This window comes from Carassius gibelio, chromosome A2, assembly GCF_023724105.1.
Source record: "Carassius gibelio isolate Cgi1373 ecotype wild population from Czech Republic chromosome A2, carGib1.2-hapl.c, whole genome shotgun sequence".
Classification (NCBI taxonomy): Eukaryota; Metazoa; Chordata; class Actinopteri; order Cypriniformes; family Cyprinidae; genus Carassius; species Carassius gibelio.
Genome location: NC_068372.1, coordinates 29,418,573 through 29,430,343, shown reverse-complemented (window position 1 = coordinate 29,430,343; position 11,771 = coordinate 29,418,573).

Sequence of the window (11,771 nt, the reverse complement as noted above, 5' to 3'; positions counted from 1 at the left end):
TATTTCAACTGATACAGACATGCACGGACATTCAGATGTGAATCAACACGCATGTCATATCATCTTTCATCAATATCAATTTCTTATATTGAGTGTTTTAAGAAATGGAGACAGAACTGCAATAAATGTGCTGGACGTCGCTAAAGGATTATGGTGTTATGTAGTTTGGCATGGGTTTTCAAATGACTTCATTTCTAAAATAAACAACTAAATACAATCAATATGCCTGCATGTAATCTCTCTTGCTCTTTTTGCTTGTGTGCAATCATCGGTTACCTTTCTGCGTGTTAATGCAGGTATGCGTACCTTGAGTTCTTCTCGCCCATCATCTTTGACATGCTAACTGTGGAAGTATTCAGGCTTTTCCTTCATCTTTTCTCTAAAGCGGCATTGAAATGTATTGTGGTTCGTGCTCTAAAAAAAATAGAATTGAGATCTGCAATGTTTTCAAGTGACTTTTGCAGTTGTGAAAAGCAGCATGTTTTCCATGTTCTCCTTGGACGTGCTTTGGAGAAATGTGTGCCATCGAGTTTAAAAAAATAAATAGATCGGGTCCTTCCCAAGTGAAATACCTTGAAACTGCCAGGAAGGGTGAGCGTGAGACTCTGCAGTGATCCGTTAGTGACTCACTGAAACCCATCGGCTCTTAGCATTGAGAGAGTTGGAGTCAGCTAATGCAAAGCAGATGCAAGACCTTCACAAAAATAAATGTCTGAACGTACGGCAGCATGGCACACGTTCGCTCTGCAACCGGTCCAAAATCTGGAGTTTTATCTGACTCCCGTAACATTCCCACTGCGTGATTCAGCACCTGTGTGTCTTGGAGAAACGGAGTGCTAAACCTTGAAGCATGTCGTCGCTGAGTTATTTAAGAGGATGGAACAATAGTTTATTTAACATGTTTAATGTTAGAATATGTTCTTCTTTCCAAGTTCAACATGAAAGAAAACCATGAATCATTTAATTCACCTGAACTGTGGAAATGGCACAGCATTATCTTATCTTTCAAAATAGGCTTTAGTCTTCAGCTCCATTGTTGCATAATTAACACGCCTCACCTTTAACTGGAAATGTCAGCGTGTTGGTGTCTGTGATTTACAAAACACTAGGTATTGCCAGTCTATTTAGGTGTCATAACATGGCATTTATTTGTGAAGGTTGTATACTGAATCACAATAGAAACTTACACACTGGAACATTTTGGGAGCGACGACTGCATTTAAAGTGCGAGTGAGTAAATGTTTATGGAATACAGCGGTCAATTGTGAACATGAACTTTTTGGCATTTTGTAGATGTAAACATAAAGCATGAATGTTTAACCTAATTGTTTTTGACCAAAATGACGTTAGCCACAGGAAACATATTATCATCACCCAATTGCATGGAGGACGTGTTTTTTTTAGGCCAACCTGGAAGTTTAGTGTCATCCATCCATAGGATTTTTCCATTGAATTTTGGATTATTGCAGAAAATAAGATCAGTGACCAACAAAAGTTTGATTCCTCATGATACTCTTAACAGCATTCATCAATTTTGAAGCCTTTGAGACCAATGAAACCTTTAAAAAATAAACTGAGCTTGTGTTAAACCACAGACTTTATTTCAGGCATCTAACCAAAAACCCAATTACTCCAGGATGATGAACCAGGAGTACTAAAATGCTCCTCTTTGAGTTTTGGCTTACGGAAATGTGCCATTGCCTATTAGTTAATTGCTGTAAGCAAATGTTTGCTTGTATTGTTTATTTCCAAAAAATAACAAATAAATAAATTTTTCTAAGGTATTTGGGTCAAAGACGAGACGTCCCTTTTTGGTTCATAAGTATTCAGACCTTTACTAATTAAAACAAATAACAAGTAATCATGCAAAACACTATTATTAAAACTTATTGCTGACAAATGGGTAAAACCTAGTGGTTTGAAGAATAGTGGGAAAGATTGGTAAAGATTCAAAATTACAATGAATATGTCTCTTTTAATGTCATGCAATGATTCTTGTTTAATTTGTCTTTTTTATACTGTTGAATTGAATGACATTTTAGTGGGTGCCTTTTTTTTATTTTTTTATAATACAGGACACATTCTAATGTATGGGAAAACAAATTGAAGCTGTATAAAACTCACATTGTTTTGATGCCTGAAAACCCTTTTGTCTTTGACCCATTTATCTTTAATTTCATTATATTCTTAGTCCCACATTTTGTTAGTCTCGAGTGAAAAGAGTGGAACATTATGTACCAGACCACATCTCATCTTTTTTGTTTCGCTTTCTCTTTTCAATAAACACACACCCATCATAACTTCAGATTCCTTCCCACAATTCTGTGGAAGCTGTCAAACCCTCTCTTGTGCTTTTGTGTTAAACAAAGCTGTTCATCTAATCCTTTATCTGCACGGCAGCCTTTCTTCTCGATAAGCTGCTATAGTCAGTCACTAAACACAAGAACTGAACCAAGACCAGATGAATTTCACAGAAGTGTTCTTCACTGGAACCCCAAAAAAGGCTTCCAGCGGAGACAAATGATGTTGAGATGACAGACTTTCTGATGTAATGATAGCAGGAAATCCTCAGTAAATGCTATCCAGTCCAGCTGTAAGCCTACTTCATTGTTATTTTTCTGTTTACTTCACAAACTGCAGAATTTGCTACAGTATTTGGATGCATAAGCCAGAATTAGCTCCACTGTTCTTCATTTTTGAAGTCTCAGTGTGTTTGGTGCTTTTTATTAGGTTGAATTTTAGTGGATATATGAAGTCATTATCAACAGCATTCACTAACCTCAAAAACTGACTGCATTTATTTTCAACTTCTATTGTTTTAGCATTTTCAAACCCATAAACTTTTGTATGAAATGTAAAAATATATATACATTTTATATATTATCTAATGCAATTTTTAGTTTTACAATGTATATTAGCTCACCAAAGTTGCATATATTTGTTACAGAAAACAGAAATATTTTTACAATTTAAAAATAGATTTAAAAAAAAATATATTCCTCTGATGCACAGCTGTATTTTCAGCATCAATACTCTCCAGTCTTCAGTGTCACATGATCTTCAGAAATCATTCTAATAGGCAGATTTGCTCAATAAACATTTCTGATTATTATCAATGTTGAAAACAGTTGTGCTTTGTATTACACAGCATAATTAATTTCAACATTGATAATAATCAGAAGTGTAGCACAAGACATTTTGATTAATGGAGAGTTCATTTTGATCAACTTAATGCATACTTGCTGAATAAAGGTATTAACATCATAAAACATCACAGTAATCCACAGCACTCCAGTCCAAGAAAAGCTGTATGTTTGTAAGAACCAAATCTATAAATTAGGTGGTTTCAATTTAAATAGTCACTTCTTGGCAAAATACAATAATTCATAAAGCTTCCAGTTCATCTCCTGTTGTCTCTCTCACATCAAAATCCATGCACATATTTGTTTAAAGCTGTTTTGACTCACTTGTAAACTGTACTTGATCCGTGCAGATTTCTCTCCTGATTCAGGCGAGATGACTTTTTCACTGGAGAAAGCAATATTATAGAGAACTCTGAAGCAACAGTAAAAACAAAGTTAAAAACATCTTAATGATGGATTTGTTTTGGTTTTATCAGCTGTTTGGACTCATTCTGACGGCACCCATTCACTGCAGAGGCTACATTGGTGAGCAATAATGCAATGCTACTACATTTCTCCAAATCTGTTCCCAAGAAAAAATAATATTGGTTGGACAGAGAGTGAATAATTCCTTTTAAACAAGCAAATTGAATCTTTCTGCATCAGCCATTCAAAAGGAGAAGTGCATTTTGATGAAATAATTCAATTATTGAGTTTTGTAAACCGATTGAAAATATCTTGCTGTATGAAATGAACAATGTTTTGTCTGCTGTCTTTGACGACACTGCTCATGATAATTGCTAGTGAAGGGTATGATGTTATTTTCCTGCAAGCAGTTTATTCTCTCATGAAAGTCATTGAGTCTTTGACATTTTCTGCTTTTCATATAGTTTTTGTTTTCTTCCAGTACAAAGTTTGTCGCATTGTGATTCATCCTGGGTTTGGTTCGTAGTTCAGAACTCTATTGATGATTGCTTTGAAATCCCAATGGAGAAAATGTCATGCTTCCAAAGTGGCCGCTCACTGTCGTGCTCTATTTCATGCACCGCAATTTTAGCATCACAATGGATTGGAAAAGCAAAGCATTTTTGTATTTGCCCTCAGAGTAAATGTTCGATTTCATGAAGATGAGCTTTAAAATTGGCCACAGATAGACCCCCCCCGACTGGATGTTTGGGTTTGATCAGCGTTGATAGTTGTCCTGAAAAGCAAACCATTGATCTGAAACAAAGCATGTGCATTAGAGTTGTGCTCTTCATTACATTCCTCAGTTGTTTATTTGTTTCGATGTATACCATCGGAGGTTTGGAGTCGACTCCCTCTGCTTTGACTCCTCTCCTGGCGGTTTCTCGCTGAAATGCAACAGCTTTGGGTTTAGTTATTGTAACGAGGGACCTCGGATGTTTGACATGTGTCCTGATCTGTCTGTCTCGGCTGTGTTTGTGTTGAGTTGAACCTGTTGGTGTAAAGGTGAGGCTGAGAGTGTCACCAGAAACAAGGGAAAACTGGATACACAAGTGAATAGCTTTGTGCAAAATTCTTCAGAAATGCTACTTTTGTTTACATCATGGGAGCGATTCGATGCCATGGAATGAACAAATAAAAAGCTTACTGCAACTTTTTAATCTCACAAGAGTTTTTTTTCCCCCCTGAGAGTTACAAAATATTCAACTCATTGTTGTTTACATCTGGTAATCTGTCTTTTTTTCCTTCTGAATTGAGTTAACATTTCACAATTATTCGGGGTTGTTGCTGCAACAAAATAAAAAAGTCAATTGTGACTTCGATCCAATTTTTTACTTTATTTTTTTACTTTTTACCTCAGAATTGCTGTACAGTTTTTTTTTTTTTTTTTTTTTTTCCTTTTTTTCTCACAATTATTCTCACAATTCTGATTTGCTTCATGATTTTTATTGCAATTCCTACTTTATCTTAAATTTCTATCTTTTATATCCCTCATTCATACAGTATGTCACAATTGTAAGAAAAATGAAAGACAGAATTGTAAGCTAAAAAGTTGCAATTTTCTTTTTTTATTATTGTACTTATTTTTATCCCATGTCTAAAACAATCTTCCATAATTCAGTGGAAAAAAAAACTGCTGATGCATTTAACTCATATTTGTAATTTTTTTTTGAAGCAGTAGAAAATAGGTTGTCAAAATTAATAGAATTTAAATAAAAAACAAAATTGGGTGTAAAATCTGTATGTGTGTATATATATATATATATATATATATATATATATATATATATATATATATATATATATATATATATATATATATATATATATATATATATATATATATATATATATATATATATATATATATAACCATATTTTCCGGACTATTAGTCGCACTTTTTTTCATAGTTTGGCTGGTCCTGCGACTTATAGTCAGGTGCGACTTACGCCTGTTTCACATATAATCCGTCTGCAGTCCGTGTGCGTTACGAAGCAGCACAGATTCATTGTGCTTTCACACAGTACGCGTTTGCAGTCCGCTACTGATCCGTGGCTGTTTAAGCCACAAAACACAAGCTTTGTCCATTATTTTGATATCGAAGCATGTAAAAAAAATTATTCAAACAAATCAAAATTTTTTTAGCATTGTGATACTCTTTCATCACAGTACAGTAACAATCTTTCATAGACATATTTAAATTCAAATATAAACAACGTATTACTCATGCATTTGACTGCTAGGTTTTTATAATAAGTTGCTGAAACAAGCTGCAACACATTTAAACACAACATTAGCCTACTTTTCTTGTTAGGATATCACAAACATTTAAAATTAAAACTCACCACTGACAGAAACAGTCATGCCTCTCATGCCTTTTGCATTTAAATCTTTATTACACGCAATCCAACTGGTCTTAAATAACTTTGTTTTTTGCATTTATAATGTTGCCTTGTTTCTCTAAAGTTGCTCTTTTTCTTGTTTTAAATCAAGCCAAAACCCATGTGTTGCGTGTGAAACACAGTAAGCTTTGATTAGTATACATTTATTGTGAAATGACTGCATTTCCATGTCAATCCATGTTCATTTTTATCGCGAACAATGCGCTGTCACTTTAATTCAGCGCATGCAGCACAGCAAAAATAGATTCGGTACGTAAACGATCACCGCACTGCTCCTGGAACGCATTGACGGACCGCAACCGCGTGCTGTGTGAACACTGGAATCCGTTAACATGGGTGCGTAAAAAATTAAGCAACGCATACGCACTGCTAGGGATGGGCATGATTAATCGACGATCGATAATTGATCGTTAAGATTTTCCTCGATCATGTTAATTTGTTATCGATTAATCTAAAGCATTTTTTTTATCTAATGCAGGTTGCGTTGCGTAGTGCGAGTCTTCAAGCAATTAAATGAATTTCACTGTGTGGCAGCAATTAAATATTTTACCACCATGGGGCAATATTTGACACCCTACTCGGTTATCTGTGATCTTCCGTTTTGATTTCAAAGAATAATCATGAAGATGTCACGGCGAAGTGTGGCGTGGGACCATTTTGATTTTAAAAAGCGAACTAGTTAACTGCAAACATTGCGATGCCGTGTTTAAGTACAACACAGCCACGACTCAAATGATCATATGCATCCCGGCAATTTTTCATGAGGCTTTAACCCTTTCGAGTCGATTAACGCATATATGCGTTTTGAGTCATTTTCTCCTGATAACCCCTGATAAATTACACTCTCAGTTTTAATCGTACAGATAAGAGCAATACATCAATCGAATCTGTAAAGGGTCTAGTTTTTTTTTTGGATACAGACATAATAACAAAAAACCTTTGTGCACTTATAAAATAAAGATAACAAACAAGGTGCGCTGTCTACAGTCTTTGTCTCCGCTGATCGTCATGTACAAACATTTCATTAAAATGAACCGTAACTCCGTGAATACTCAACGAAGAGACATGAGAGAGATATCTATAGAAAGCCTGGGATGTCTACTTTTAAACTAAACAAGTGCTTCCGAAAAACAAATATTCTGAGATAAAGTAATCCATATGAAAACAACGCAATGTCTGTTTTTCATATCTTCCTTCATTATATTTAATGTGACCACGCCCCCGCGCTGAACTCGCTATTCAGATTCAAACTGAAGCGCGCGGCTTGAATACGCCCACACAGAAGAAAAGGCAGCGAGACTGTTCTTCAAGTTTTTATTTTATTTTACTGTTTGCTTCGCGATGAGAGGACTAAGACATAATTCACCCCAAAAAGATGTGATGTGGTTGATGATTTGAGAAATGGATTTCCTCAGAAAAAAGAATGAAGCACTTTATTCAGACTCAAAACGCATATATGCGTTAATCGACTCGAAAGGGTTAAGAACGCCTGCTAGCAGCTGCAGGTTCCGCTGCTTTAGAGCACTGCATATGCACGCGGATATATGTTCGGTTTGCCTGAACGTAGTTTAACTGTCTGCCACAAGTTGATCTTGTAATAAAGGTCTCACCGAGGAAAAACACGCTGTATTTTTGTATTCATTGCATTTTTTTATTATAAAAATTAAATAATTAATTATATTATAAAAATATTAATGATTAATCGATAGTCGATCGTTAATTCTCCCGACGATCGACTAAGAAAATTTAATCGAATGCCCATCCCTACGCACTGCAGACGGATTATGTGTGAAATGGGCGTTATTTATCAAAAATAATTTGACATGAACCGAGAGAAATGAACCAAGAGTTCATATTACCGTCTCCAGCCGCCAGAGGGCGCTCTATGCTGCTCAGTTCTCCTGTAGTCTACACTGAAGACATAGAGCGCCCTCTCGTGGCTGTAGACAGTAATGTTTTCTCTTGGTTCTAAATAAATGTGACTTATAGTCCAGTGCGACTTATGTTTTTTTCCTCATCATGACGTGTTTTTGGACTGATGCGACTTATACTCAGTTGCGACTTATAGTCCGAAAAATATATATGTATATGTGTGATTTACTTTGTATTTTTAACAACAAAAAGTAAGTTTATAAATAATTTGGTCCCTATTTCTTTAATTTGAGGTAAAATTGGTTTAGAGTATGGATTAATTAATCCCAGTAACCCATTTGTTTCTATGAGTTACATGAAGAGAATTCTAAAATAGATTTGATTTTAATTGCAGGAAAAAAAATGCCTGAAAGTTTTTATGGGTTTCTGTCTTCAAATAAATAATATGAAAATATCCAGATCTGATTTTTCTTTTTATCAGCCGCCAGTTGAATAAAACAAAACTGCAGTGGACACAAGCCACTCAGTGAAAGATATGAAGGAACGCCGGCAGAATCACATCCAGATGCGTGTGTTTGCAGAGGACTTTATTTAGCAGATTTTATTATGGGGGAAATCAGTCATTTAGTTCTTCCCCACACTAAACCGTTGTCCAAGTCTTATGATGTGTTTCAGACTGAATCTACTGATGCATCATGACGGTTTACAGAGCTGGACTGAGTTTAAAATCAGTGAAACCAGTGTAAAACAGGGAGGTCTAAATGTGATCAGCACCTGTTTTAATATGTTAATGTTCTCGACTCTTTCATCAGAAGATGTCAAGTTAAAATAAATCCTAGTTAAGTGTTATTCAGAGGTGAAACAGAAACACTGCCTTCTGATATAATAAGGAAACCCTTTCGATTCTATTATATATAATTTTTATGAATTATATTTTTATTTTTGATACGGCTGTTTAATCTGTATTGTCTATTGAAATTTAAACGGTCTCTAATTTTTTAGACACAATTCCAGAATTAAGACTGCAATTTTTATTTTATTATTTAATCACATTTTAATTAATTTTTTTTGTTATCCATATTAATATACACTCTTTGTTGCTTTCTTTATTTAATTTATAGTAAATGTAATCATAATAAAAAGAACACTTTTATAAAAAAAAAATAATAATAATAAATATATATATATATATATATATATATATATATATATATATATATATATATATATATATATATATATATATATATATATATATACATACATACACTGTATTTATTGCTAGATTTATTTTTGTAATTTTAACTTTTATTTTAACATTGTTTTATTCAATTACAGTGCCATTAAATTGAATAAATGCTAATCAATGCCCCAAACTCCTGAACTTATTTTTCCATAGCATAATCTTGATCTGATCGTTTAACATATTTTAAGTCCAAAAATGACACACAAGTATACATTTGGCTTTCACTGTCCTTCTTTTTCCGTTCTTTCCGGCGGTTTGCGCGTGAACTTTACATGGATTCCCAATGGGAGAGATGTAATTAGCTATTTTTAATTGTCAGAAGTATTTTCAAAATAACCAGATGTTATAAACATGTCTCGTCAAATCATGCAACCAATTACGGTGATTCAAACCACGAGCTCATGGAGAAAATGATTCCTCCTCTAAGTTGGTTTTAGTCAACATGTTGTATTTACTTTGGTGAATTATGTCTAGAGCGCAGGGCTTTTCTCGAAAACATCATTTCATGTCACTTAAACCACCGGATACTTTTGAGCAACTGAAATACAGTATGAAGATGAATCACTTGCATCATATGTTCATGTCATAATTAGTGCCTCAGACAGGCAGACTACACAGATATGGGACTTCTCGGTAAAGGTTTATGAAAATATACATGAGGGGTGGGACTGACATGTGACCCACGAGTCACATGATATTATGAAAGCTGTCTGAACTGTTTTCCATGGTGATGGAGGCTGTGAGGCAGCACAGAGTAAATATTTGGCTTTTTTTCTTTGGAAGAGTCAGCTAGTGTTTATGAACCTGATTATAACCAAATAATTATAATATCATTTAAACCAATGCATTTGTCTAGGTTACAATTTTACTGTATTGTTTAATGCTCATTACAACCAGAAACAAAAGTTTTAGTGTCTTTAACTCCATCTGTTGGTTGTTTGGTGAGATTGCAAGTGTCTAACATTTTAAAGGGACCATGACATCAGATGTCAAATCAAAATAAACCATAATTGTGCTATTCAAAGATGAAACTGAACATTGCCACATCTTTTTGGAAATGGCCTCTAATATATAGTATGTACGGTGGCCGAGAGAGCTCAAAGCGCTACAATTAAAAAAAAAACACACATGCAAATTGAAAAATAAACAGCAAATAAAAAATCATTATCGTTTAAAATTAAGGAAGGCTGCAAATCCTCAAACACATGCAATTTAAGAAACGCTGCAATTCCTCAAACACATGCAAATTAAGAAACGCTGCAAATCATCACAACACATGCAAATTAACACGCTGCAAATCATCACAACACATGCAAATTAAGGAAGGCTGCAAATCCTCAAACACATGCAAATTAACAAACGCTGCAAATCATCACAACAAATGCAAATTAAGAAACGCTGCAAATCTTCAAACACATGCAAATTAAGAAACGCTGCAAATCCTCAAACACATGCAAATTAAGAAACGCTGCAAATCTTCAAACACATGCAAATTAAGAAACGCTGCAAATCCTCAAACACATGCAAATTAAGAAACGCTGCAAATCCTCAAACACATGCAAATTAAGAAACGCTGCAAATCCTCAAACACATGCAAATTAAGAAACGCTGCAAATCTTCAAACACATGCAAATTAAGAAACGCTGCAAATCATCAAACACATGCAAATTAACAAACGCTGCAAATCAAACACATGCAAATTAAGGAAGGCTGCAAATCCTCAAACACATGCAAATTAAGGAAGGCTGCAAATCCTCAAACACATGCAAATTAAGGAAGGCTGCAAATCCTCAAACACATGCAAATTAACAAACGCTGCAAATCCTCAAACACATGCAAATTAAGGAAGGCTGCAAATCCTCAAACACATGCAAATTAACAAACGCTGCAAATCCTCAAACACATGCAAATTAAAAAACGTTGCAAATCCTCAAACACATGCAAATTAAAAAACGCTGCAAATCCTCAAACACATGCAAATTAAGAAAGGCTGCAAATCCTCAAACACATGCAAATAAAAAAAACGCTGCAAATCCTCAAACACATGCAAATTAAGAAACGCGCTGCAAACAGTAGGCTACTGACCACAATGGAAATGTTTCAAGGAGACCTCAAAAAGTGTTGAACCCGGCTCTCTCGGCCACCGTTATTATGAGATAATTCATTGTTTTTTCCCTCACCCATAGACAATGATGGCAAAATGCATTAATTGAGAACTTATTTTATGATTGTGTGACTAAAAGGACTTTTACATATCTATCACTTGCTGGATTTTTTTTATTGTAGTAGTAATAGTAATAATAATAATTATTGTTGTTGTTATTCTTTCTCTCTCTCTCTGTCTCTCTCTCTCACACACAAACACACACACATATATGGAATTGTGTGTGTGTGTGTGTATATATATATATATATATATAATGTATATGTATGTGTGTGTGTGTAAATGGGTATTAAAAACTAGACAATTATATATATATATTTATATAGTTTTATACATAATTTACTAGTCATATTTTTGATACCGCTGACTGTGTGTCGGTCACTCAATTCTCAGTTTATTATTTTTATTATTATTAATATTAATAATAAATGTGTGTCATGAAGAATAAAATCAATCTTTGATGTTTTAGATGGAAAAAGAAAACAGAAGACGACAAGTG